At 43.4% G+C, this 24806-nt stretch overlaps 1 pseudogene; it reads left to right on the top strand.

Moving 5' to 3' along the window:
* The first annotated feature begins 4510 nt into the window (after positions 1-4510).
* Positions 4511-24806, top strand: part of LOC106578318 (TBC1 domain family member 24-like) — a 41287-nt pseudogene continuing 20991 nt past the window's right edge.

The following is a 24806-nucleotide window of genomic DNA, read 5'->3' as shown; positions in this document are numbered from 1 at the left end:
GATATTCATCTATAAATCTTAGAATGACAATATTACATTTTAAAAATGTTTTCGAATAGTAATTTAGTAAATTGTAGCTCTGTTTCATCGGATGCATTTGAAGGAAAATAGTTAGTCAACGTTACGCACCGATGTAAAATGCTGTTTTTATATATAAATATGAACTTTATCGAACAAAAGAATGCATGTATTGTGTAACATGATGTCCTAGGTGTGTCATCTGATGAAGATTGTCAAAGGTTAGTGCTGCATTTAGCTGTTTTTTGGTTATTTGTGATGCATGTGGTTGGTCGGAAAATGGCTATGTGGCTACTTTTACGATATACTCCTCTAACATAATCTAATGTTTTGCTTTTGCTGTAAAGCCTTTTTGAAATCGGACAACGTGGTTCGATTCAGGAGAGGTGTATCTATAAAACGCATACGGGACGGAGGCCGCACAGGGGTTAAAAGGCATACATAACATTGCATTACATTCTTCACTCTCTGCCAGATGGATCGTGACACTTGGGCGCAGTGACGTGACAGGAGCAGGGATACTGCGCATGTCCGAAACTGCCAAATATGAACAAACCAGGTTGGAGTATTTCATATCTTGACAGGTATATTTCATGTCTTGATGTTTCTTTAGCGGTTATTAATACAAATTAGCAGTCATCTTGCCTTCATGTATCATGATAATATTTGCTAGTTAGCCCGCAATGCAAGTTTAACGCCCAACATCAACGAATTTTGATAGAGTGAGAAGCAGAATTTGTCTCAACCGCGTTAGTTAGCTAGGTGCTAGCTAACTATCTCTGCCTCTGAAGGAAAAGCTTTGCGTTTTGCTAACTATGCATGGTCGTAGCTAATTCTTTGACATGATATAGCTAGCTATGCTAGCTAATGTTATGTTATGGCTTGACCTGGTGAAAACACTAACAAGACAATGGACCAATGCAATGGCTAAAAACGTGAATGAAAGAAACCGCCTTGCATGCGCGCGCTAGCTGTCCCCATTGCGAGCTGCTCTAGCTGTCACCTTTGCTTTGCAAGAATTAGCTGACCAAATAAGCGCATTCAACTCCACTATGATTTCAAAGTTCCTAATCGTGGAGTTGAGGTACTTGGCAATTGCTTACCCGGCCACATAGCCAGGTTGCTATACAGAAGTGTGGTGTCGTGCCGTTGAGCTTGCCGTAAATTCCATTCGCCTCTCACATTAATTCGCCAGATAATGCGATCACGCCAGCTAGTTAACGTTAAGGTAATCAGTATCATCAGTCCCTTGCTGGCTGACCCTACAAACTCCCCATACAGAAAGGTGTGCTGAAATATGGCTGTTTTTATTGGTTCTGCAAGACATTGCAATAGCTATGCATACAAATGCATTTCTACAATAAAGCTGAAATGTATAGCCAATTTATTTTTAGCTAGTTCTCATCTGCATCTGAGCCAATTTGATCCCATATTAGCAATAGCTAGTGTTGTTCAGTTCAACAATTTTATCAGTTTCTGTAAAGGATGGCCAGTGTTAATCATCTGTCATACAATATATATTTTTCTGCTTGGAACCATAAACTTTTAAACAATGTTTTTCCCCCAATGGTTCACTTAGCCTTTGCCCTGAGACATGGCTGTGTAGATGTCATGAGACTCCATCTGAGTCAATAGCCATGTCTCAGCTCTGGGCAAACTTAACCTATATAGCCAGTGTGGGTTGCATATTTGTAGCCTACATCAAATGTCATTGTGAAATAGCTTTGTGGCTTCATACAGGCTAACAATGCATAACAATGGAAGACATGACAAGAATGTCCATGCCTTTTGGAGGGAGCCCAGCCATGTCCTCTCAAAAGATTGTTACAAGAACAAGTCTAATTTGTGCTAATGGTGTTTGACTGCAGACAACAAGACCTTCAGAGAGATTCAGATCAACTTTATTATCCCACCAGGGGGAAATTCATTTGGTCATGTGCTTAAAAAGACGGTATATAAAACATGAAAACACAGAAAATACACAAAATTATTCATTCAAAGTGCTATAGCTACACATTTTAAAGTGAAAGTGCAATATGCTGTATACTCGAGGGACCAACTGACTATTATACAGCCTAATGGCTGTTGGAGTAAAAAAGTCCCCATATCTATTGATTTTTAGTAAAGGGGGTGAGTACTGTCCTGTAAAATACTTTCAAGTTTTAGGAGGATGAGTTTTGTGTAGAGGTCGACCGATTAATCAGCATGGCCGATTTAATTAGGGCGGATTTCAAGTTTTCATAACAATCAGTAATCTGCATTTTTGGACGCTGATTATGGCTGATTACATTGCAATCCACGAGGAGACTGCGTGGCAGGCTGACCACCTGTTACGCGAGTGCAGCAAGGAGCCAAGGTAAGCTGCTAGCTAGCATTAAACCTATCTTATAAAAATCGATCAATCTTAACATAATCACTAGTTAACTACACATGGTTGATGATATTACTAGTTTATCTAGCTTGTCCTGCGTTGCATATAATCAATGTGGTGCCTGTTAATTTATCATCGTATCACAGCCTACCTCACCAAACGGGTGATGATTTAACAAAAGCGCATTCACGAAAAAAGCACAATCGTTGCACCAATGTATCTAACCATAAACATCAGTGCCTTTCTTAAAATCAATAAACAAGTATATTTTTTAAAACCTGCATATTTAGAAATTCATGTTAGCAGGCAATATTAACTAGGGAAATTGTCAATTCTCTTGCATTCCGTGCAAGCAGTCAGGGTATATGCAGCAGTTTGGGCCGCCTGGCTCGTTGCGAACTGTGTGAAGACCATTTATTCCTAACAAAGACTGTAATTAATTTGCCAGAATTGTACATAATTATGACATAACATTGAAGGTTGTACAATGTAACAGCAATATTTAGACTTAGGGATGCCACCCGTTAGATAAAATACGGAATGGTTCCGTATTTCACTGAAAGAATAAACGCTTTGTTTTCGAAATTATAGTTTCCGGATTTGACCATATGAATGACCTAAGCCTCGTATTTCTGTGTGTTATTATATTATAATTAAGTCTATGATTTGATATTTGATAGAGCAGTCTGACTGAGCAGTGGTAGGCTGCAGCAGGCTTGTAAGCATTCATTCAAACAGCACTTTCCTGCGTTTACCAGCAGCTCTTCGCAATGCTTGATGCACAGTGCTGTTTATGACTTCAAGCCTATCAACTCCCGAGATTAGGCTGGCAATACTATAGTGCCTATAAGAACATCCAATAGTCGAAGGAATATAAAATACAAATGGTATAGAGAGAAATAGTCCTATAATTCCTATAATAACTACAACCTAAAACTTCTTAACTTGGAATATTGAAGACTCATATTTAAAGGAACCACCAGCTTTCATATGTTCTCATGTTCTGAGCAAGGAACTTAAATGTTAACGTTTTTACGTGGCACATATTACACTTTTAGTTTCTTCTCCAACACTGTGTTTTTCCATTATTTCAACCAACTTGAACATGTTTCATTATTTATTTGATACTAAATTGTTTTTATTTATGAATTATATTAAGTTAAAATAAGTGTTCATTCAGTATTGTTGTAATTGTCATTATTATTATATATATATAAAAATTGGTCGATTAATCGGTATCGGCTTTTTTTGGTCCTCCAATAATCGGTATCGGCGTTGAAAAGATTTATAGAAAATGTTTAAGATATGGCGGTCGACATTCAAATGGTTCAGTTTGCGTAAAAATTCTGTTGCAATTTCTTTATCTTTCCAAAGGCACAGTCATTGAATTTCTTCAATAAGTCTGGAATTATCCCACTGTTCAGTGACAGCTGGGACAGCTTGCCTGAAGTGCTTTGCTGCTGACGCCATCCGGACCATATGATTTTCGTGGGTTGACACCACTGGATGAATTTTGCCGTTTCTCTGTCAAAACCTTGAAGAGAGGCTTGGTCTGGGTGGAGGAAACCCACAACAACAGTGGTGTCATCTACATATAAAAAAATGTGTGGCTTGAGTCAGAGGCTTGACAATTGTTTGTGTACAATATCAGTGACAGTAGGCAACTTTGAGGGGCTCCCGTATTCACCGTTCTAGATGTAGAGATGGCGGAGTTAAACTTCACTTGTTGAGTACGGTTCCCAAGGAACCTATTAATCCACTTGATCAGTAGAGAGTTGACACCCAAATTCACCAGCTTATCACCAGTAGGTGGGGTTGAATGGTGTTAAAGGCGATACTGAAGTCAACGAATACAATTTTCATGAGGCTATTTGCCTTTTGTAAATGTTTGTAGATATTGTTCAGCATGACCAGTAACTTATCATCAACACTCCTGGAGGCACGGTGGGTGAATTGGTTAGAGTCTAATTGGGATGAGAGACCAGAAAGAATTTAGTCTTTGAATAATGTTTTCAAAACATTTCATAGGTACAGATGTCAGGGCTACAGGGCGTAAATCATTATTTTCTTTTGGCCTGTTGTTTTTAGGTATTTGGACAATCAGCGACTTCTTCCATAAGTATGGAATTATCCCACTGTTCAGTGACAGCTGGAACAGCTTCAGGAACGGTAATGCGAGCTGGTCTGCGCATGCCTGAAGTGCCTTGCTGCTGACGCCGTCTGGACCATATGATTTTCCTGGGTTGACATGTTGAAAGTATTGCTTGATGTCATTCACAGAGATCTGTATACCAACAGCTGGTATGCTGTCTATACTGTCCAAGGCCACTTTCTGCAGTGATGTCAAATCACACATCAAACCTACAATAGAAACTGTTCAAATAATTTGCAAAAGCAAGGTCATTTTTGAAGGTCATACAATGTCTCTGGTTTGTAGCCCTTGCCAGGCTTCCTACTGTCCTATGGCTGCTTTGTGGACTGGACCCAAATGGGGGACCTGGCCAAGAGCAGTGGCACCTCCAAATTGGACGTTAAGGACCCCGTGGAGCTCAAAAAGCTGGCCAGGCAGGGCCACTGGTCCAAGAACCACAAGCTCCGTGCCCAGGTCTACCAGCAACTCATTAAGGCAATCCCCTGTCGAACCGTGACACCCGACGCCGAGGTCTACCACGACCTAATGGGCGACGACACAGGTAAAAAAGCCTTGTCCTCCATCCAACTGCCAGACTTTGTGGACGGCAGCGCTGTGCCGCACTACTGCCTCAAGGCAGACGCAGTGACCGCCGTCCAACGGGTCATCTCCTGTCTGGCGGGACAGTTCCCGGACATCTCGCACTGCCCGCGATAACAGCCCTCCTGCTGCACTTCAGAGCCAAAGAGGCGCGTCAGCCGTCTGCTGGCCTGCAATGAGCCGGGCCAACGCTTTGTAGACCAGACCTTCCTGGCCTATGAGTCCAGCTTCATGACCTTTGGTGACCTGGCCAACAAGTACTGCCCGGCAGCCCACAAGCTCATAGTGGCTACAGCGCAGGACATGGTGGAGGTGTAGAAGACATGTAGCTAGCTAGAGATGGTGGACTGAACAAAGTTATCGGTAAGTTAGACTAAAATATTAGCACTTCACAATCTGGTGGGTGATAACCTTCAATCTGGATAATAACACAAAACAAATCTTAAGACTAGAGACATTTATCGACAAATATTACAAAAACAAGCAACACCCAAACATGACGGAGAGTAAGACAGGGGAACCGATTTCAAAACGAAAACGTGACTCTTCTACAGACACAGACAATTTAATATTTTCACCACCGGGAATGGTAAAGGTCGAAACCGATCTGTTAAAATCAATAAATGACAAACTGGGTATACTTGAATTAGTTAGTAAGGATATAAAAGACTTGAAGGCAAGCCTCGAGATGAGTGATGAAAAAGATGCAACATTGGAGAAGGAAACACACAAGCTAAAAGGGACAGTCAACAAGATTGAAACTGAAGTGAATGAAATTAAAAAGGAGAGCACCGTTTTGAGAGAAGCCTTACTGGACATACAAACTAGAACCATGAGAGAGAATCTGGTACTTACAGGTATGCAGGAGAAAGAAGGGGAAGTTCCTGAATCTGTAGTTAGAGTTCCTCCTTACAGCGCTTCAAATCCCACGTGAAGCTATCGACAAAATCCAACTTGAACATGTACACCGCTTCGGACAGAGAGGCCAAATGTATGAACGCCCAATCGTTTCCAAATTTGCTTCATTTAAAGATAAAATAATGGTTAAAAGCCTGGGTTAAAGAATTGCTGGGACCAAAATTGGCATGAATGATCAGTTTCCGAAGGAAATTGCAGAACGGTGTAAAGTTCTGTATCCAATTTTCAAAGAAAATAGATTAAAAGGGAAACGAGTAGCTCTCGTCGTGGATAAACTATATATTGATAACCAGTTGTTCAGAGACACAAAGACTACTCCATGGTTATTTAAAAAAAATTACAAAGTTCTCATAGATGAGAAAAATAATGAAACACAATTCTAGCCCAGTTATGGATTATAACAATACAATTAAAAAAAAATAGCTTTTGTATATATCTTGACATATACTGCTCAAAAAAATAAAGGGAACACTTAAACAACACATCCTAGATCTGAATGAAAGAAATAATCTTATTAACCTGTTATGGCTAGGGGGCAGTATTTTCACGGCTGGATAAAAAACGTACCCGATTTAATCTGGTTACTACTCCTGCCCAGTAACTAGAATATGCATATAATTATTGGCTTTGGATAGAAAACACCCTAAAGTTTCTAAAACTGTTTGAATGGTGTCTGTGAGTATAACAGAACTCATATGGCAGGCAAAAACCTGAGAAGATTTCATGCAGGATTTCCTGGCCTGAGCGGTGGTCTAGAACAGTGGTTTTCATATTGTGAGGCATGGGGTCCCCCAATTAATTTTTCTTTTATATATATATACTACCATTCAAAAGTTTTTGATCTCAAATATGTGATTGGAACAGTAGCAACAGAACGTATGACGCAACTAAACACCATTGTTGTCTGAACAGCATCTAAATATTTTTTTGTACTGATGGAAAATAAAGGTCTCAAACTGTATTCCTCAATTTTACAGTTTATTGTAAAATATAAATGCCATCTTCATCATCCAAGCATCACATGGAACGCATCCACAGCCAAACTCATTCCATAAACCAGTCTGAATAACAGGTTGCGATAACAGGTCACGCTGACAAAAAAACTAAACATAAGTTAGCGACCTAACAGCTAGACTTGTTTACAATGTACCACATCTCTGGTGAGCACAAGGGACTAATGTAATGTTTAGAAAAGAACAGCAACTAAATTATTTATGATGGCAGTCGTGTTTGTTTGACAAGCGAAAACTCCCTAATCCCAGATTGCAATTCACTATAATGCCACATTCAAAACAACTTGGACCTCGGAAATTTCCGACTTCAGTGATTTCAAAACAACTAGGGGGGGGGGGGGGTTGCTCCGACTCGGAATTCCAACTCTGCGCCTCTTTCTAGAGCTCCGACCTGAAGATCACTGATGTCATGATTTTACTTTGTATTTTTCAGAGTTCCCAGTTGTTTTAAACACGGCATAAGATGCAAATAAACCAAGTCAAAGATGGCTACGCCCATTGTCTGGAAAATATCAACTTAGTTTGGCCACCTTTCAGCTTATTACAAATCTGCATGTGCTTGTTAGTGTTTACAAGAACCGGACCACATGACTTGTCGAGTTGTTTACAGTTTTTGACCAATCACAAAGCAAATAAAATGCTTTCACCTCACAGATCATCAGCCAAATACAAGCCTACTGCCTAGCCGTAGCGCGAATAGGGTTGCCAGAAATGGTTGAAACCATTTTAGTGGGGGTGGGGGGGATGTTACTATGATGGGGGATTTATCAATAAATGGGGGGCAAATACAGGAGAAGTTTATAAGCTGACTAAAAATAAAACCCCTCGAAATGGACTCCTGGGCTCCATTTCTGAAATAAAACAGAAAAAGAAAAGTTTGTAATCCACTTTTGTTATTCCTTGATTTGTAATGCATTCTCACAATTATGTTTTATCATTTGGCCAAATTGTTGGCTAGAGAAAATATGATTTGATTATTTCAATAGCCCTAGCCAACAACCTTTAGCCTAATCTGTAGACTACTGTAAACTAAAGAACACGATTTTGGTTGTTACATTACATCGACTTCTCCTAGGAATATATTGTATAGTTAGTAATACTTGAAGTATATATATCTAACCACCGTTTTGAAAGGAGAGCGATAACCTCTCTGGGCTAGGCGGGACGAATTCGTCCCACCTACGCAACAGCCAGTCTAATCCAGTGGCGCGATTTTCAAATACCTTAAATCCTATTACTTCAATTTCTCAAACATATGACTATTTTACAGCTATTTAAAGACAAGACTCTCGTTAATCTAACCACACTGTCCGATTTCAAAAAGGCTTTACAACGAAAGCAAAACATTAGATTATGTCAGCAGAGTACCAAGCCAGAAATAATCAGACACCCATTTTTCAAGCTAGCATATAATGTCACAAAAACCCAGAAGACAGCTAAATGCAGCACTAACCTTTGATGATCTTCATCAGATGACAACCCTAGGACATTATGTTATACAATACATGCATGTTTTGTTCAATCAAGTTCATATTTATATCAAAAAACAGCTTTTTACATTAGCATGTGACGTTCAGAACTAGCATACCCCCCGCAAACTTCCGGCGAATTCACTAACAATTTACTAAATTACTCACGATAAACGTTCACAAAAAGCATAACAATTATTTTAAGAATTATAGATACAGAACTCCTCTATGCACTCGATATGTCCGATTTTAAAATAGCTTTTTGGTGAAAGCACATTTTGCAATATTCTAAGTACATAGCCCAGCCATCACGGGCTAGCTATTTAGACACCCAGCAAGTTTAGCCTTCACCAATATCAGATTTACTATAACCTTTGATGTTCTTCGCCAGAATGCACTCCCAGGACTTCTACTTCAATAACAAATGTTGGTTTGGTCCCAAATAATCCATCGTTATATCCAAACAGCGGCGTTTTCTTCGTGCGTTCAAGAAACTATCCGAAATGGTAAATCAGGGTTACGAGCATGGCGCATTTCGTGACAAACAATTTCTGAATATTCCATTACCGTACTTCGAAGCATGTCAACCGCTGTTTAAAATCAATTTTTATGCAATTTATCTCGTAAAAAAGCGATAATATTCCGACCAGGAATCTGCATTTCGGTAAATAGAGGAAAAAAAAGAAAGACGGGGGCGACCAGTGCACGTGCCTAAGCCCACTGTCCCCTGATCGGCCACTTGAAAAAGGCGATAATGTGTTTCAGCCTGGGGCTGGAATGACGACATTCAGCTTTTTCCCGGGCTCTGAGAGCCTATGGGAGCCGTGGGAAGTGTCACGTTACCGCAGAGATCCTTTGTTTTGGAAAGAGATGTCAAAGAAAGCCAATAAATGGTCAGACAGGCCACTTCCTGTAAAGGAATCTCTCAGGTTTTTGCCTGCCATATGAGTTCTGTTATACTCACAGACACCATTCAAACAGTTTTAGAAACTTTAGGGTATTTTCTATCCATATCTAATAAGTATATGTATATTCTAGTTACTGGGTAGGAGTAGTAACCAGATTAAATCGGGTACGTTTTTTATCCGGCCGTGTAAATACTGCCCCCTAGCCCTAAGAGGTTAAAGAGGTGGGGTTTCAGGTGTCTCCGGAAGGTGGTGATTGACTCCGCTATCCTGGCGTCGTGAGGGAGCTTGTTCCACCATTGGGGTGCCAGAGCAGCGAACAGTTTTGACTGGGCTGAGCGGGAACTGTGCTTCCTCAGAGGTAGGGAGGCGAGCAGGCCAGAGGTGGATGAACGCAGTGCCCTTCTTTGGGTGTAGGGCTTGATCAGAGCCTGAAGGTACGGAGGTGCCGTTCCCCTCACAGCTCCGTAGGCAAGCACCAAGTTCTTGTAGCGGATGCGAGCTTCAACTGGAAGCCAGTGGAGAGAGCAGAGGAGCGGGGTGACGTGAGAGAACTTGGGAAGGTTGAACACCAGACGGGCTGCGGCGTTCTGGATGAGTTGTAGGGGTTTAATGGCACAGGCAGGGAGCCCCGCCAACAGCGAGTTGCAGTAATCCAGACGGGAGATGACAAGTGCCTGGATTAGGACCTGCGCCGCTTCCTGTGTGAGGCACGGTCGTACTCTGCGAATGTTGTAGAGCATGAACCTACAGGATTGGGTCACCGCCTTGATGTTAGTGGAGAACGACAGGGTGTTGTCCAGGGTCACGCCAAGGTTCTTAGCACTCTGGGAGGAGGACACAATGGAGTTGTCAACCGTGATGGAACGGGCAGTCCTTCCCCGGGAGGAAGAGCAGCTCCGTCTTGCCGAGGTTCAGCTTGAGGTGGTGATCCGTCATCCACACTGATATGTCTGCCAGACATGCAGAGATGCGATTCGCCACCTGGTTATCAGAAGGGGGAAAGGAGAAGATGAATTGTGTGTCGTCTGCATAGCAATGATAGGAGAGATCATGTGAGGATATGACAGAGCCAAGTGACTTGGTGTATAGCGAGAATAGGAGAGGGCCTAGAACAGAGCCCTGGGGGACACCAGTGGTAAGAGCACGTGGTGCAGAGACAGATTCTCGCCATGCCACCTGGTAGGAGCGACCTGTCAGGTAGGACGCAATCCAAGCGTGAGCCGCGCCGGAGAAGCCCAACTCGGAGAGGGTGGAGAGGAGGATCTGATGGTTCACAGTATCAAAGGCAGCAGATAGGTCTAGAAGGATGAGAGCAGAGGAGAGAGAGTTAGCTTTAGCAGTGCGGAGAGCCTCCGTGACACAGAGAAGAGCAGTCTCAGTTGAATGACCAGTCTTGAAACCTGACTGATTTGGATCAAGAAGGTCATTCTGAAAGAGATAGCAGGAGAGCTGGCCAAGGACGGCACGTTCAAGAGTTTTGGAGAGAAAAGAAAGAAGGGATACTGGTCTGTAGTTGTTGACATTAGAGGGATCGAGTGTAGGTTTTTTCAGAAGGGGTGCAACTCTCGCTCTCTTGAAGACGGAAGGGACGTATCCAGCGGTCAAGGATGAGTTGATGAGCGAGGTGAGGTAAGGGAGAAGGTCTCCGGAAATGGTCTGGAGTTGAGAGGAGGGGATAGGGTCAAGCGGGCAGGTTGTTGGGCGGCCGGCCGTCACAAGACACAAGATTTCATCTGGAGAGAGAGGGGAGAAAGAGGTCAAAGCACAGTGTGAGCAGGACCAGCGGTGTCGTTTGACTTAGCAAACGAGGATCGGATGTCGTCGACCTTCTTTTCAAAATGGTTGACGTAGTCATCCGCAGAGAGGGAGGAGGGGGGAGGATTCAGGAGGGAGGAGAAGGTGGCAAAGAGCTTCCTAGGGTTAGAGGCAGATGCTTGGAATTTAGAGTGGTAGAAAGTGGCTTTAGCAGCAGAGACAGAAGAGAAAAATGTAGAGAGGAGGGAGTGAAAGGATGCCAGGTCCGCAGGGAGGCGAGTTTTCCTCCATTTCCGCTCGGCTGCCCGGAGCGCTGTTCTGTGAGCTCGCAATGAGTCGTCGAGCCACGGAGCAGGAGGGGAGGACCGAGACGGCCTGGAGGATAGGGGACATAGAGAGTCAAAGGATGCAGAAAGGGAGGAGAGGAGGATTGAGGAGGCAGAATCAGGAGATAGGTTGGAGAAGGTTTGAACAGAGGGAAGCGATGATAGGATGGAAGAGGAGAGAGTAGCGGGAGAGAGAGAGCGAAGGTTGGGACGGCGCAATACCATCCGAGTAAGGGCAGAGTGAGAAGTGTTGGATGAGAGCGAGAGGGAAAAGGATACAAGGTAGTGGTCGGAGACTTGGAGGGGAGTTGCAATGAGATTAGTGGAAGAACAGCATCTAGTAAAGATGAGGTCTAGCGTATTGCCTGCCTTGTGAGTAGGGGGGGAAGGTGAGAGGGTGAGGTCAAAAGAGGAGAGGAGTGGAAAGAAGGAGGCAGAGAGGAATGAGTCAAAGGTAGACGTGGGGAGGTTAAAGTCACCCAGAACTGTGAGAGGTGAGCCATCCTCAGGAAAGGAACTTATCAAGGCGTCAAGCTCATTGATGAACTCTCCAAGGGAACCTGGAGGGCGATAAATGATAAGGATGTTAAGCTTGAAAGGGCTGGTAACTGTGACAGCATGGAATTCAAAGGAGGTGATAGACAGATTGGTCAGGGGAGAAAGAGAGAATGTCCACTTGGGAGAGATGAGGATCCCAGTGCCACCACCCCGCTGACCAGAAGCTCTCGGGGTGTGCGAGAACACGTGGGCAGACGAGGAGAGAGCAGTAGGAGTAGCAGTGTTATCTGTGGTAATCCATGTTTCCGTCAGCGCCAAGAAGTCGAGGGACTGGAGGGTAGCATAGGCTGAGATGAACTCTGCCTTGTTGGCCGCAGACCGGCAGTTCCAGAGGCTGCCGGAGACCTGGAACTCCATGTGGGTTGTGCGCGCTGGGACCACCAGGTTAGAGTGGCAGCGGCCACGCGGTGTGAAGCGTTTGTATGGCCTGTGCAGAGGGGAGAGAACAGGGATAGACAGACACATAGTTGACAGGCTACAGAAGAGGCTACGCTAATGCAAAGGAGATTGGCATGAAAATTAACTAAACAACTGGGGAAGCGAGAGAGCAGGGCCTCCCTCACTAACAATTCACTGAAACACTAAAACACTGAAATATAACTTTTCTAGCTTCCACTTAGAAATTATAATTGATGTAAACTAGTGGTTCAATGTTACCAAAAATAGGCTCAAACTTAGTTTATTCAGCTAGATAACTTGGTACAGTATTCTTCCGTGAGACCCACCTAGTGCACCGTATGCTATGACGCAATATAGCTGATCGCACGCACAAACTACCTCACTTTGTTGCTTACATGACTTTGTCCACCACCCTGTTCTCATTATGCTCCGCCTTGACCAGGCTAAAACCTATCCAAGCCATAATACTCACCGCATTTGATGAGAAATCTTTCTCGCTTGGTCACGAGGCAGGCCTCTGTTGGCTACAGGTCCAGTGGTGATAAATTACATACATTTTTTAAAATTCAGAAAAAGTGTTTAGGATTCCAGCCTTTTTCCGCCTTAGCCATGGTCGACACTATGTAATATTTGCTCATACCCGGCTCTCACTTTTTGTATGCCACTATTGAATCAAATACACCGGATTTAGCGCCTCAGGTTTACCGCCCTATCTCACACTTGCAGCCCCTCAGACAGGCTAATACCAAAGCCTCTTTCAGATAATAATACATGTAATATAGATGATGATGATGATTATACAATTATCAATAATACTATAGATACTCACTGCTACTACTACAGAAATAAGGTTTTATAAAGCAGACATTGTGGTATTGATACAATGAGGGGTGTAGAGAATAGCGGCAAAATGTAAGAATCAAATTCTAGAACAGCAGCATAGAATTCTGGTCCCGCGTGCAAAAATAACTCACGCTGTAAGGGCCATTATTTATATTTAGAACTTACTCTTCAAAAGGTTAAACCCCTTTAGCTCATAGTGAAAAACCACTACACACATGGTCTAGTAGTGTGCCCTATTAAACCTTGGGACCTGGATAGGTTATGGTGAGAAGAATGGAGTCTGACACCTTGACGATAAGGTTTAAAATAATTAATTTATCTGGTGCTTCTCTCTTCAGTACAGTTTTAGTTGTCTCTCTCTCATTCAACTGACTACTCTTCTACCTTTTCTAAATAGCCAACATACTAAAAAACAATTTGTAAAAAGGTATTATCTTATCTCAACATATCCTTAACAGCAAGTTCAACTTCATACCTTTCAGACCGTCAGTACGGTTGAAAGTATGGATTATATGCCTCGCACGCCATGCAGGTCAGTTAATAATGACAGTCATATCGGTGACGTGACAGCGTGGGAGGACGTGCCCGCAGTTCATATAAAACACTCACTTTCTTATTTCTTCTCACAAAGTTCGCTTGGCCATATCGTGCAAGTTGACTGCTCCGCTGCTCCTGTTTTTTCGGATTGCATCTTCCCAGGTTCCAGTGGGGTAAGCTAAACTTTGTGAGTTGTGCGTACTTTCAGCCTGTCACCAACAGCCTGTGACCTGTGGGTCGGAGCGCAAAACTCACCCTCCAAGGCTATGTGACAGCTCTCCCCTACCTATCCCTTATATAGAGTATATCAGGCTTCCTTGTCTTGTGCTGACTTAGCCCAACAGCTAGTATGTGTGTTGGCAAGATATCCTCCTCTGCCATGCTTGTTATCGACACCACCGAGCACTAGTCGTCCTTCAAATATTTAAAACTCTGGGTCACTTTCCCAAGATAACCGCGTCTCATAGCGCTCGCGCCATCTAGGAAGGTTGTTAGCCAGCTATACGACGTGTGATTTGGACTGCCTCCCCCAGGCATCCCTCTCCCCTGGTATTACTAGCACACTACAAGCTAGCTAACTTACCAACTCAACCTAGCTGTCACTGTGTGTCGTCAGCTTGGTTTACCAAAACGACAGCCATTTGTCCTTATTTTGCACAGTATTTTTCCTGCTCCAGCCCTGCCATCGTGGCAAGGCTCACCAGAAATTATTTTGCAGTTGCTTTACAACTCCCACCAGATTATTGTAGCGCTCTACCTTTACCGTTTGTATTGTGGTAGCTGGTCTGTAATACAATCTCCGGTTATATTACTTAATTTCATTAATTAGTAGAGGTTTGTAGAGTAGTCGGACAAAACGAGTAACGTAACAGATATGGGCAATTTTGGATGCGAATATGATCCGAGAATTTTTTGTAATTATCTGTGATGAAAAAATTATAATAATACATTTTCGGGTGCCAGCAGGCAAATAAAAAAAATAAAATACACTGCTTAAAAAAATAAAGGGAACACTTAAACAACACAATGTAACTCCAAGTCAATCACACTTCTTTGAAATCAAACTGTCCACTTAGGAAGCAACACTGATTGACAATAAATTTCACATGCTGTTGTGCAAATGGAATAGACAAAAGGTGGAAATTATAGGTAATTAGCAAGACACCCCCAATAAAGGAGTGGTTCTGCAGGTGGTGACCACAGACCACTTCTCAGTTCCTATGCTTCCTGGCTGATGTTTTGGTCACTTTTGAATGCTGGCGGTGCTTTCACTCTAGTGGTAGCATGAGACGGAGTCTACAACCCACACAAGTGGCTCAGGTAGTGCAGCTCATCCAGGATGGCACATCAATGCGAGCTGTGGCAAGAAGGTTTGCTGTGTTGTCAGCGTAGTGTCCAGAGCATGGAGGCGCTACCAGGAGACAGGCCAGTACATCAGGAGACGTGGAGGAGGCCGTAGGAGGGCAACAACCCAGCAGCAGGACCGCTACCTCCGCCTTTGTGCAAGGAGAAGCACTGCCAGAGCCCTGCAAAATGACCTCCAGCAGGCCACAAATGTGCATGTGTCTGCTCAAACGGTCAGAAACAGACTCCATGAGGGTGGTATGAGGGCCCGACGTCCACAGGTGGGGGTTGTGCTTACAGCCCAACACCGTGCAGGACGTTTGGCATTTGCCAGAGAACACCAAGATTGGCAAATTCGCCACTGGCGCCCTGTGCTCTTCACAGATGAAAGCAGGTTCACACTGAGCACATGTGACAGACGTGACAGAGTCTGGAGACGCCGTGGAGAACGTTCTGCTGCCTGCAACATCCTCCAGCATGACCAGTTTGGTGGTGGGTCAGTCATGGTGTGGGGTGGCATTTCTTTGGGGGGCCGCACAGCCCTCCATGTGCTCGCCAGATGTAGCCTGACTGCCATTAGGTACCGAGATGAGATCCTCAGACCCCTTGTGAGACCATATGCTGGTGCGGTTGGCCCTGGGTTCCTCCTAATGCAAGACAATTTATTTATTTATTTTATTTTTATTTCACCTTTATTTAACCAGGTAGGCAAGTTGAGAACAAGTTCTCATTTACAATTGCGACCTGGCCAAGATAAAGCAAAGCAGTTCGACAACATACAAAAACACAGAGTTACACATGGAATAAAACAACATACAATCAATGATACAGTAGAAAAAAAAATAAGACTATATACAATGTGAGCAAATGATGTGAGGTAAGGGAGGTAATGGCAAAAAAGGCCATGGTGGCAAAGTAAATAATGGTAGATTTGTAATTTGAAGAAAGTTCAAAGTTAAAATATAAATAATATGGTGCAAAGGAGCAAAATAATAAATAAAATAAATAAATACAGCAGGGGAAGAGGGAGTTGTTTGGGCTAAATTATAGATGGGCTATGTACAGGTGCAGTGATCTGGGAGCTGCTCTGATAGCTGGTGCTTAAAGCTAGTGAGGGAGATAAGTGTTTCCAGTTTCAGAGATTTTTTTAGTTCGTTCCAGTCATTGGCAGCAGAGAACTGGAAGGAGAGACGACCAAAGGAGGAGTTGGCTTTAGGGTGACCAGAGAGATATACCTGCTGGAGCGCGTGCTACAGGTGGGTGCTGCTATGGTGACCAGTGAGCGGAGATAAGGGGGGACTTTACCTAGCAGGGTCTTGTAGATGACCTGGAGCCAATGTGTTTGGCGACGATTATGAAGCGAAGGCCAGCCAACGAGAGCGTACAGGTCGCAGTGGTGGGTAGTATATGGGGCTTTGGTGACAAAACGGATGGCACTGTGATAGACTGCATCCAGCTTGTTGAGTAGGGTATTGGAGGCTATTTTGTAAATGACATCGCCGAAGTCGAGGATTGGTAGGATGGTCAGTTTTACGAGGGTATGTTTGGCAGCATGAGTGAAGGATGCTTTGTTGCGAAATAGGAAGCCAATTCTAGATTTAACTTTGGATTGGAGATGATTGATGTGAGTCTGGAAGGAGAGTTTACAGTCTAACCAGACACCTAGGTATGTGTAGTTGTCCACCAATTCTAAGTCAGAACCGTCCAGAGAAGTGATGCTGGACAGGCGGACAGGTGCAGGCAGCGATCGGTTGAAGAGCATGCATTTAGTTTTACTTGTATTTAGGAGCAGTTGGAGACCACGGAAGGAGAGTTGTATGGCATTGAAGCTCGTCTGGAGGGTTGTTAACACAGTGTCCAAAGAAGGGCCAGAAGTATACAGAATGGTGTCATCTGCATAGAGGTGGATCAGAGATTCACCAGCAGCAAGAGCAACATCATTGATGTATACAGAGAAAAGAGTTGGCCCAAGAATTGAACCCTGTTGTACCCCCATAGAGACTGCCAGAGGTCCGGACAGCAGGCCCTCCGATTTGACATACTGAACTCTATCAGAGAAGTAGTTGGTGAACCAGGAGACGCAATCGTTTGAGAAACCAAGGCTACTGAGTCTGCCGATGAGGATGTGGTGATTAACAGAGTCAAAAGCTTTGGCCAGGTCAATGAATACGGCAGCACAGTATTGTTTCTTATCGATGGCGGTTACGATGTCGTTTAGGACCTTGAGCGTGGCTGAGGTGCACCCATGACCAGCTCTGAAACCAGATTGTATAGCGGAAAGGGTGCGGTGGGATTCGAAATGGTCGGTAATCTGTTTGTTGACTTGGCTTTTGAAGACCTTAGAAAGGCAGGGTAGGATGGATATAGTTCTGTAGCAATTTGGGTCAAGAGTGTCACCTCCTTTGAAGAGGGGGATGACAGCAGCTGCTTTCCAATCTATGGGAATCTCAGACGACACGAAAGAGAGGTTGAACAGGCTAGTAATATGGGTTGCAATAATTTCGGCAGATAATTTTAGAAAGAAAGGGTCCAGATTGTCAAGCCCAGCTGATTTGTAGGGGTCCAGATTTTGCAGCTCTTTCAGAACATCAGCTGAATGGATTTGGGAGAATGAGAAATGGGGGAGGTTTGGGCGAGTAGCTGTGGGGGGTGCAGTGCTGTTGAATGCAGTAGGGGTAGTTAGGTGGAAAGCATGGCCAGCCGTAGAAAAATGCTTATTGAAATTCTCAATTATAGTGGGCTTATCGGTGGTGAAAGAGTTTCCTATCCTCAGTGCAGTGGGCAGTTGGGAGGAGGTGTTCTTATTCTCCATGGACTTTACAATATCCCAGAACTGTTTAGAGTTTGAGTTGCAGGAAGCAAATTTCTGTTTGAAAAAGCTAGCCTTGGTGTTTCTAACTGCCTGGGTGTATTGATTTCTAACTTCCCTGAAAAGTTGCATATCGCGGGGGCAGTTCGATGCTAATGCAGAACGCCACAGGATATTTTTGTGTTGGTTAAGGGCAGTCAGGTCTGGGGAGAACCAAGGGCTATATCTGTTCCTGATTCTATATTTCTTGAAAGGGGCATGCTTATTTAACCTGTTGGGGCTAGGGGGCAGTATTTTCACGGCTGGATAAAAAAACGTACCCGATTTAATCTGGTTACTAATCCTACCCAGTAACTAGAATATGCATATACTTATTATATATGGATAGAAAACACCCTAAAGTTTCTAAAACTGTTTGAATGGTGTCTGTGAGTATAACAGAACTCATTTGGCAGGCAAAACCCTGAGACATTTTCTGACAGGAAGTGGATACCTGATGTGTTGAATTACCTTTAAGCCTATGCCATTGAAACACACAGGGGTTGATTAATGTTTTGGCACTTCCTATTGCTTCCACTAGATGTCACCAGCCTTTACAAAGTGTTTTGAGTCTTTTACTGTGAGATCTGACCGAACAAGAGCCATGGAACGGTGATGGCCGATTAGACTCTGGCGCGCGAGTTCATGTTGGGTACCCTCGTTCCAATACGTTATAAAAGAGAATGCATTCGTCCACCTTGAATATTATTCATGTTCTGGTTAAAAAGGCACTAATGATTTATGCTATACAACGTTTGACATGTTTGAACGAACGTAAATATATTTTTTCCCCTCGTTCATGACGAGAAGTCCGGCTGGCTTAGATCATGTGCTAACAACACGGAGCTTTTTGGATATAAATGATGAGCTTTTTTGAACAAAACTACATTCGTTATGGACCTGGAATTCCTGGAAGTGACATCTGATGAAGAGAATCAAAGGTAATGGATTATTTACATAGTATTTTCGATTTTAGATCTCTCCAACATGGCCGTTTGCTATACAGACAAAGCATATTTTTCTGGGTGCAGTGCTAGGAGAATTGCAAAGTGTGATTTCCCAGTAAGGTTATTTTTAAATCTGGCAAGTTGATTGCGTTCAAGAGATGTAAATCTATAATTCTTTAAATGACAATATAATATTTTACCAATGTTTTCTCATTTTAATTATTTAATTTGTGGTGCTGACTTGACTGCCGGTTATTGGAGGGAAACGATTTCCTGAACATCAACGCCATAGTAAACCGCTGTTTTTGGATATAAATATGAACTTGATAGAACTAAAAATGCATTTATTGTCTAACATAATGTCCTAGGAGTGTCATCTGATGGAGATTGTTAAAGGTTAGTGCATCATTTTAGCTGGTTTTATGGTTTTGGTGACGTCTGTCTTTGAGTTGACAAAACATTACACACAGCTATTGTCAATGTACTCTCCTACTTTATGCTTTCGCCGTAAAACCTTTTTGAAATCGGACAACGTGGTTAGATTAAGGAGATGTTTATCTTTCAAAGGGTGTAAGATAGTTGTATGTTTGAAAAATTTGAATTTTGACATTTATTTGGTTTAAAATTTGCCGCTCTTGAAATGCACCTGCTGTTGATAGGGTGCACCACGGGTGGCACGCTAGCGTCCCACATAGCCCCAAGAAGTTAAGATGGTGAGGAAGGCATTTAAAAAAAATAACCAGGCATCCTCTATTGACGGGATGAGGTCAACATCCTCCCAGGATACCCGGGCCAGGTCGATTAGAAAGGCTTGCTCGTTGAAATGTTTCAGGGAGCGTTTGACAGTGATGAGTGGAGGTCGTTTGACCACTGACCCATTATGGGTGCAGGCAATGAGGCAGTGATCGCTGAGATCTTGGTAGAAAACAGCAGAGGTGTATTTAGAGGGCACGTTGGTTAGGATGATATCTATGAGGGTGCCAGTGTTTGCGGCTTTGGGGTTGTACCTGGTGGGTTCATTAATAATTTGTGTGAGATTGAGGGCATCAAGCTTGGATTGTAGGATGGCTGGGGTGTTAAGCATGTCCCAGTTTAGGTCGCCTAGTAGCACAAGCTCTGAAGATAGATGGGGGGCAATCAGTTCACATATGGTGTCCAGAGCACAGCTAGGGGCCGAGGGGGGTCAATAGCAGGCCGCGACGGTGAGAGACTTGTTTTTGGAGAGGTGGATTTTTAAAAGTAGAAGTTCAAATTGTTTGGGTACAGACCTGGATAGCAGGACAGAGCACTGCAGGCTATCTCTGCAGTAGATTGCAACACCACCCCCTTTGGTCGTTCTATCTTGTCTGAAAACGTTGTAGTTAGGGATGAAGATTTCAGAGTTTTTGGTGGACTTCCTAAGCCAAGAATCAGACACAGCTAGGACATCCGGGTTGGCAGAGTGTGCTAAAGCAGTTAACAAAACAAACTTAGGGAGGAGGCTTCTAATGTTAACATGCATGAAACCAAGGCTATTACGGTTACAGAAGTCATCAAAAGAGAGCGCCTGGGGAGTAGGAGTGGAGCCAGGCACTGCAGGGCCTGGATTCACCTCTACATCCCCAGAGGAGCAGAGAATAATTAGTATGAGGGTACGGCTAAAAGCTATAAGAATTGGTCGTCCGTGATGTCCAGAATAGAGAGAAAAAGGAGCAGGTTTCTGGGGGCGATAAAATAGCTTCAAGGTATAATGATGATTTAGTGATGATGAGAGAGATATTGTCTCTAGAAACATTGAAACCAGAAGATGTCATCGCATGTGTGGGTGGAGGAACTGAGAGGTTGGATAAGGTATAATGAGCAGGGCTAGAGGCTCTACAGTGAAATAAGCCAATAAACACTAACCAGAACAGCAATGGACATTGCATATTGACATTGAGGAGAGGCATGCTTAGTCGAGTGATCAAAGGGTCCAGTGAGATTCAGACAGCTAGCCGGGCCATAGGTAGCAAGCTGGTGGAAGATGGTGGGAGGTCTGTTTTTAGCCACCTCGTGCGTTTCCGTCTGTGGGTTAGTGGGGTTCCGTGTGGAAGGGGGGACCAGTCCAAGTTGGCAAAATAGTTAGTTATAGTGGCCCAAGAAAAGTGTCCGATAGACCTATTCAGATCGCAGCCGATAAGACAGCTAACGATTAGTGGGCCGCAGATGGGCGATCAGGTTACGTCGCGACGGAGGGGCCAGTTGGATAACTCCCTCGGGCAGATAACGTCGGTGGTTCAGTCGTGAAGGCCCGATGAGGCTCCGCATCGGCAGTAAAACGGTTCAGGATAGGTGATTGTAGCCCAGGAGACACTTCAGCTGGCTAGCTCAGGAAAAGCCCACGAGTGGCTGACGGAACTCTTCAGCTGGCTAGTTCCGGAATAATGTGTGTTAATTCCGGGACCGACGTTGCTAATAGTCACTCAGGTAGCAGCTAGTTAGCTGCAAGATCCAGGTGTAAATGTCCAGAGCCTGCGGTAGAAATCGGGGAAAGGAGAGAGAATAGGTCCGGTATGCTCTGGTCTGAGTCGCGCTGTACAAAAACTGGCGATAGCTAATGGATAGCTGAGGACAGCTAACCGTGGCTAGCTGAACTCCAACGTTAGCCAGTGAAAATGGCTAACCTCTGGCTAGCTTCTGTTGTGGATTTCAGATTTGAGGTAAATAATACTTGAGGCGGGTTGCAGGAGAGTGCTTTGAGGTAGAGTTTTTAGATGAAAAAATGTAAAAAGATATGCGAAGAAAAATATGTAAATATATATATACAGGACACGACAAGAGGAGGCTAAAGGACGTCTGAACTGCTACGCCATCTTGGATGAATGCTAGACCTCATGTGGCTGGAGTGTGTCAGAAACGCCACGTTGCACCACAGACTGTCCAGGAGTTGGCGGCTGCTTTAGTTCAGGTCTGGGAGGAGATCCCTCAGGAGACCATCCGCCACCTCATCAGGAGCATGCCCAGGCGTTGTAGGGAGGTCATACAGGCACGTGGAGGCCACACACACTAAGGAGCCTCATTTTGACTTGTTTTAACCTGTTGGGGATAGGGGGCAGTATTTGCACGGCCGGATAAAAAACGTACCCGATTTAATCTGGTTACTACTCCTGCCCAGTAACTAGAATATGCATATAATTGTTTGATTTGGATAGAAAACACCCTAAAGTTTCTAAAACTGTTTGAATGGTGTCTGTGAGTATAACAGAACTCATTTGGCAGGCCAAAACCTGAGAAGATTCCAAACAGGAAGCGCTCTCTCTGACTATTTCTTGGCCTTCTTGATCATCTCTATCCAAAACAGGGGATCTCTGGCATAACGTGACATTTTCTAACGCTCCCATAGGCTCTCAGAAGGCGCCAGAACGTTGAATGGTGACTTTGCAGGCCATGGCTGAAACACAGTAGCGCATTTGGATAGTGGTCGATCTGAGAACAATGAGACTGGGGCGAGTGTACGAGCCGACACCATGTTTTTATGTTTTCGTCTTTGAACGAAAACAGGGTTTCCTGGTCGGAATATTATCGCTTTTTTACGAGAAAAATCGCATAAAAATAGATTTTAAACAGCGTTTGACATGCTTCGAAGTTCGGTAATGGAATATTTTGAATTTTTTTGTCACCCTTCTTTACCCTTCAGATAGTGTCTTGAACGCACGAACAAAACGCCGCTATTTGGATATAACTATTGATTATTTGGAACCAAACCAACATTTGTTATTGAAGTAGAAGTCCTGGGAGTGCATTCTGACGAAGAACAGCAAAGGTAATCCAATTTTTCTAATAGTAAATCTGAGTTTGGTGAGTACCACACTTGGTGGGTGTCAAAATAGCTAGCCCGTGATGGCCGGGCTATCTACTCAGAATATTGCAAAATGTGCTTTCACCGAAAAGCTATTTTAAAATCGGACACCGTGATTGCATAAAGGAGTTCTGTTTCTATAATTCTTAAAATAATTGTTATGTTTTTTGTGAACGTTTATCGTGAGTAATTTCGTAAATTCACCGGAAGTGTTCGGTGGGAATGCTAGTCACATGCTAATGTAAAAAGCTGTTTTTTTATATAAATATGAACTTGATTGAACAAAACATGCATGTATTGTATAACATAATGTCCTAGGAGTGTCATCTGATGAAGATCATCAAAGGTTAGTGCTGCATTTAGCTGTGGTTTTGGTTTTTGTGACATTATATGCTAGCTTGAAAAATGGGTGTCTGATTATTTCTGGCTGGGTACTCTGCTGACATAATCTAATGTTTTGCTTTCGTTGTAAAGCCTTTTTGAAATCGGACAGTGTGGTTAGATTAACGTGAGTCTTGTCTTTAAAATGGTGTAAAATAGTCATATGTTTGAGAAATTGAATTAATAGCATTTCTAAGGTATTTGAATATCGCGCCACGGGATTCCAGCAGCCATGTTTAGCACTAACTGAAGTGTATTTAGTGCTTTATCCGGGTAGCTGGAAAGTAGAGCATTGCAGTAGTATTATCTAGAAGTGACAAAAGCATGGATACATTTTTCTGCATCATTTTTGGACAAAGTTTCTGATTTTTGCTATGTTACGTAGATGGAAAAAGCTGTCCTTGAAACAGTTTTGATATGTTCTTCAAAAGAGAGATCATGGTCCAGAGTAACGCGACTTGCGCGGAGCACGAGGGATATAATCCACACTTTCAACCGTATTGACGGTCTTCCAGGTATTCGTAGAACCATAGTTACATTTGTAACTTCTTTTAATGTTTCCTTTTGTTTTACACTGTGTGAATGTTCGTTGGAGCCCTCTGTCACCATGACTACAACACGCTAGCATGACTCAATATTATGAAGGTGTTCTTAATGTTATGTACACTCAGTGTATAATGCAGGTTAAAACCAAGGTATTTCCATGTATCAGATCTATACCATGGTATAAATGGTGCAATCCCATCATAACATTTTGGTACAACTGCAGTACCCATGTAGTACCATCATACTTCAAGGCTAAAGCTCCTGAGTGGCGTAGCGGTCTAAGGCACTGCATCTCAGTGCTAGAGGCATCACTATAGACACCCTGGTTTGAATCCAGGTTGTATCACAACCGGTCGTGATTGGGAGTCCAATAGGGCGGCGCACAATTGGCCCAGCGTCGTCCGGGTTTGGCCGGTGTAGGCTGTCATTGTGTTACGAGAATTAAGTTATCAATGTTCTTAAACCGAACTTCAATTAAACTACTCAGTCTGCCCCCCCAGATTGTGTAAGATTCTGGTTAAATGAAGCAGACGGATAGCCAGCCTACAAGGGTCAAAACGTTTATTTATGAGAGCTCTGAAATTCTTACAATGTACAAAGCCTTTAATATTAACACACACACACACACCAGTAGAGAACTCCACCCCGCTTTAGGCGGCTGTATTTTTCCACAGTACACATACATTCCTTATCAACCTTGCCACCTGTCTTCTAATCTCCAGCCAACTAGCCGTTCCCAGGCCGTTGTTTCTCTCCCTAACTTAGGGAGGCATCTTCTCCTGTTCCTTTCCCAAGGTCGTCTTATCAACTCTGCCCTGCTCATTTTGAAGTGGTAACAGTGTCTTACTCACACACAGTATTGGAATATAGTTTTTAACCCATTATTATAGCCTTATTTCGAATACATTTCAACAGGTTATAGGGTTTCTGAGTGAAATCATTTAGTCAAAGCTTTAATCATATAATTTCCATTACACATTGTAAATAAGAATGTGTTCTTATAGGGGGCAGTATTTTCACGTTCGGATGAAAAGCGTGCCCAGAGTAAACTGCCTGCTACTCGGGCCCAGAGTCAAA

This window comes from Salmo salar, chromosome ssa19, assembly GCF_905237065.1.
Source record: "Salmo salar chromosome ssa19, Ssal_v3.1, whole genome shotgun sequence".
NCBI lineage: Eukaryota > Metazoa > Chordata > Actinopteri > Salmoniformes > Salmonidae > Salmo > Salmo salar.
The sequence above is the reverse complement of the archived record's forward strand: the minus strand, read 5'-3'. Positions and strand labels throughout refer to the sequence as shown.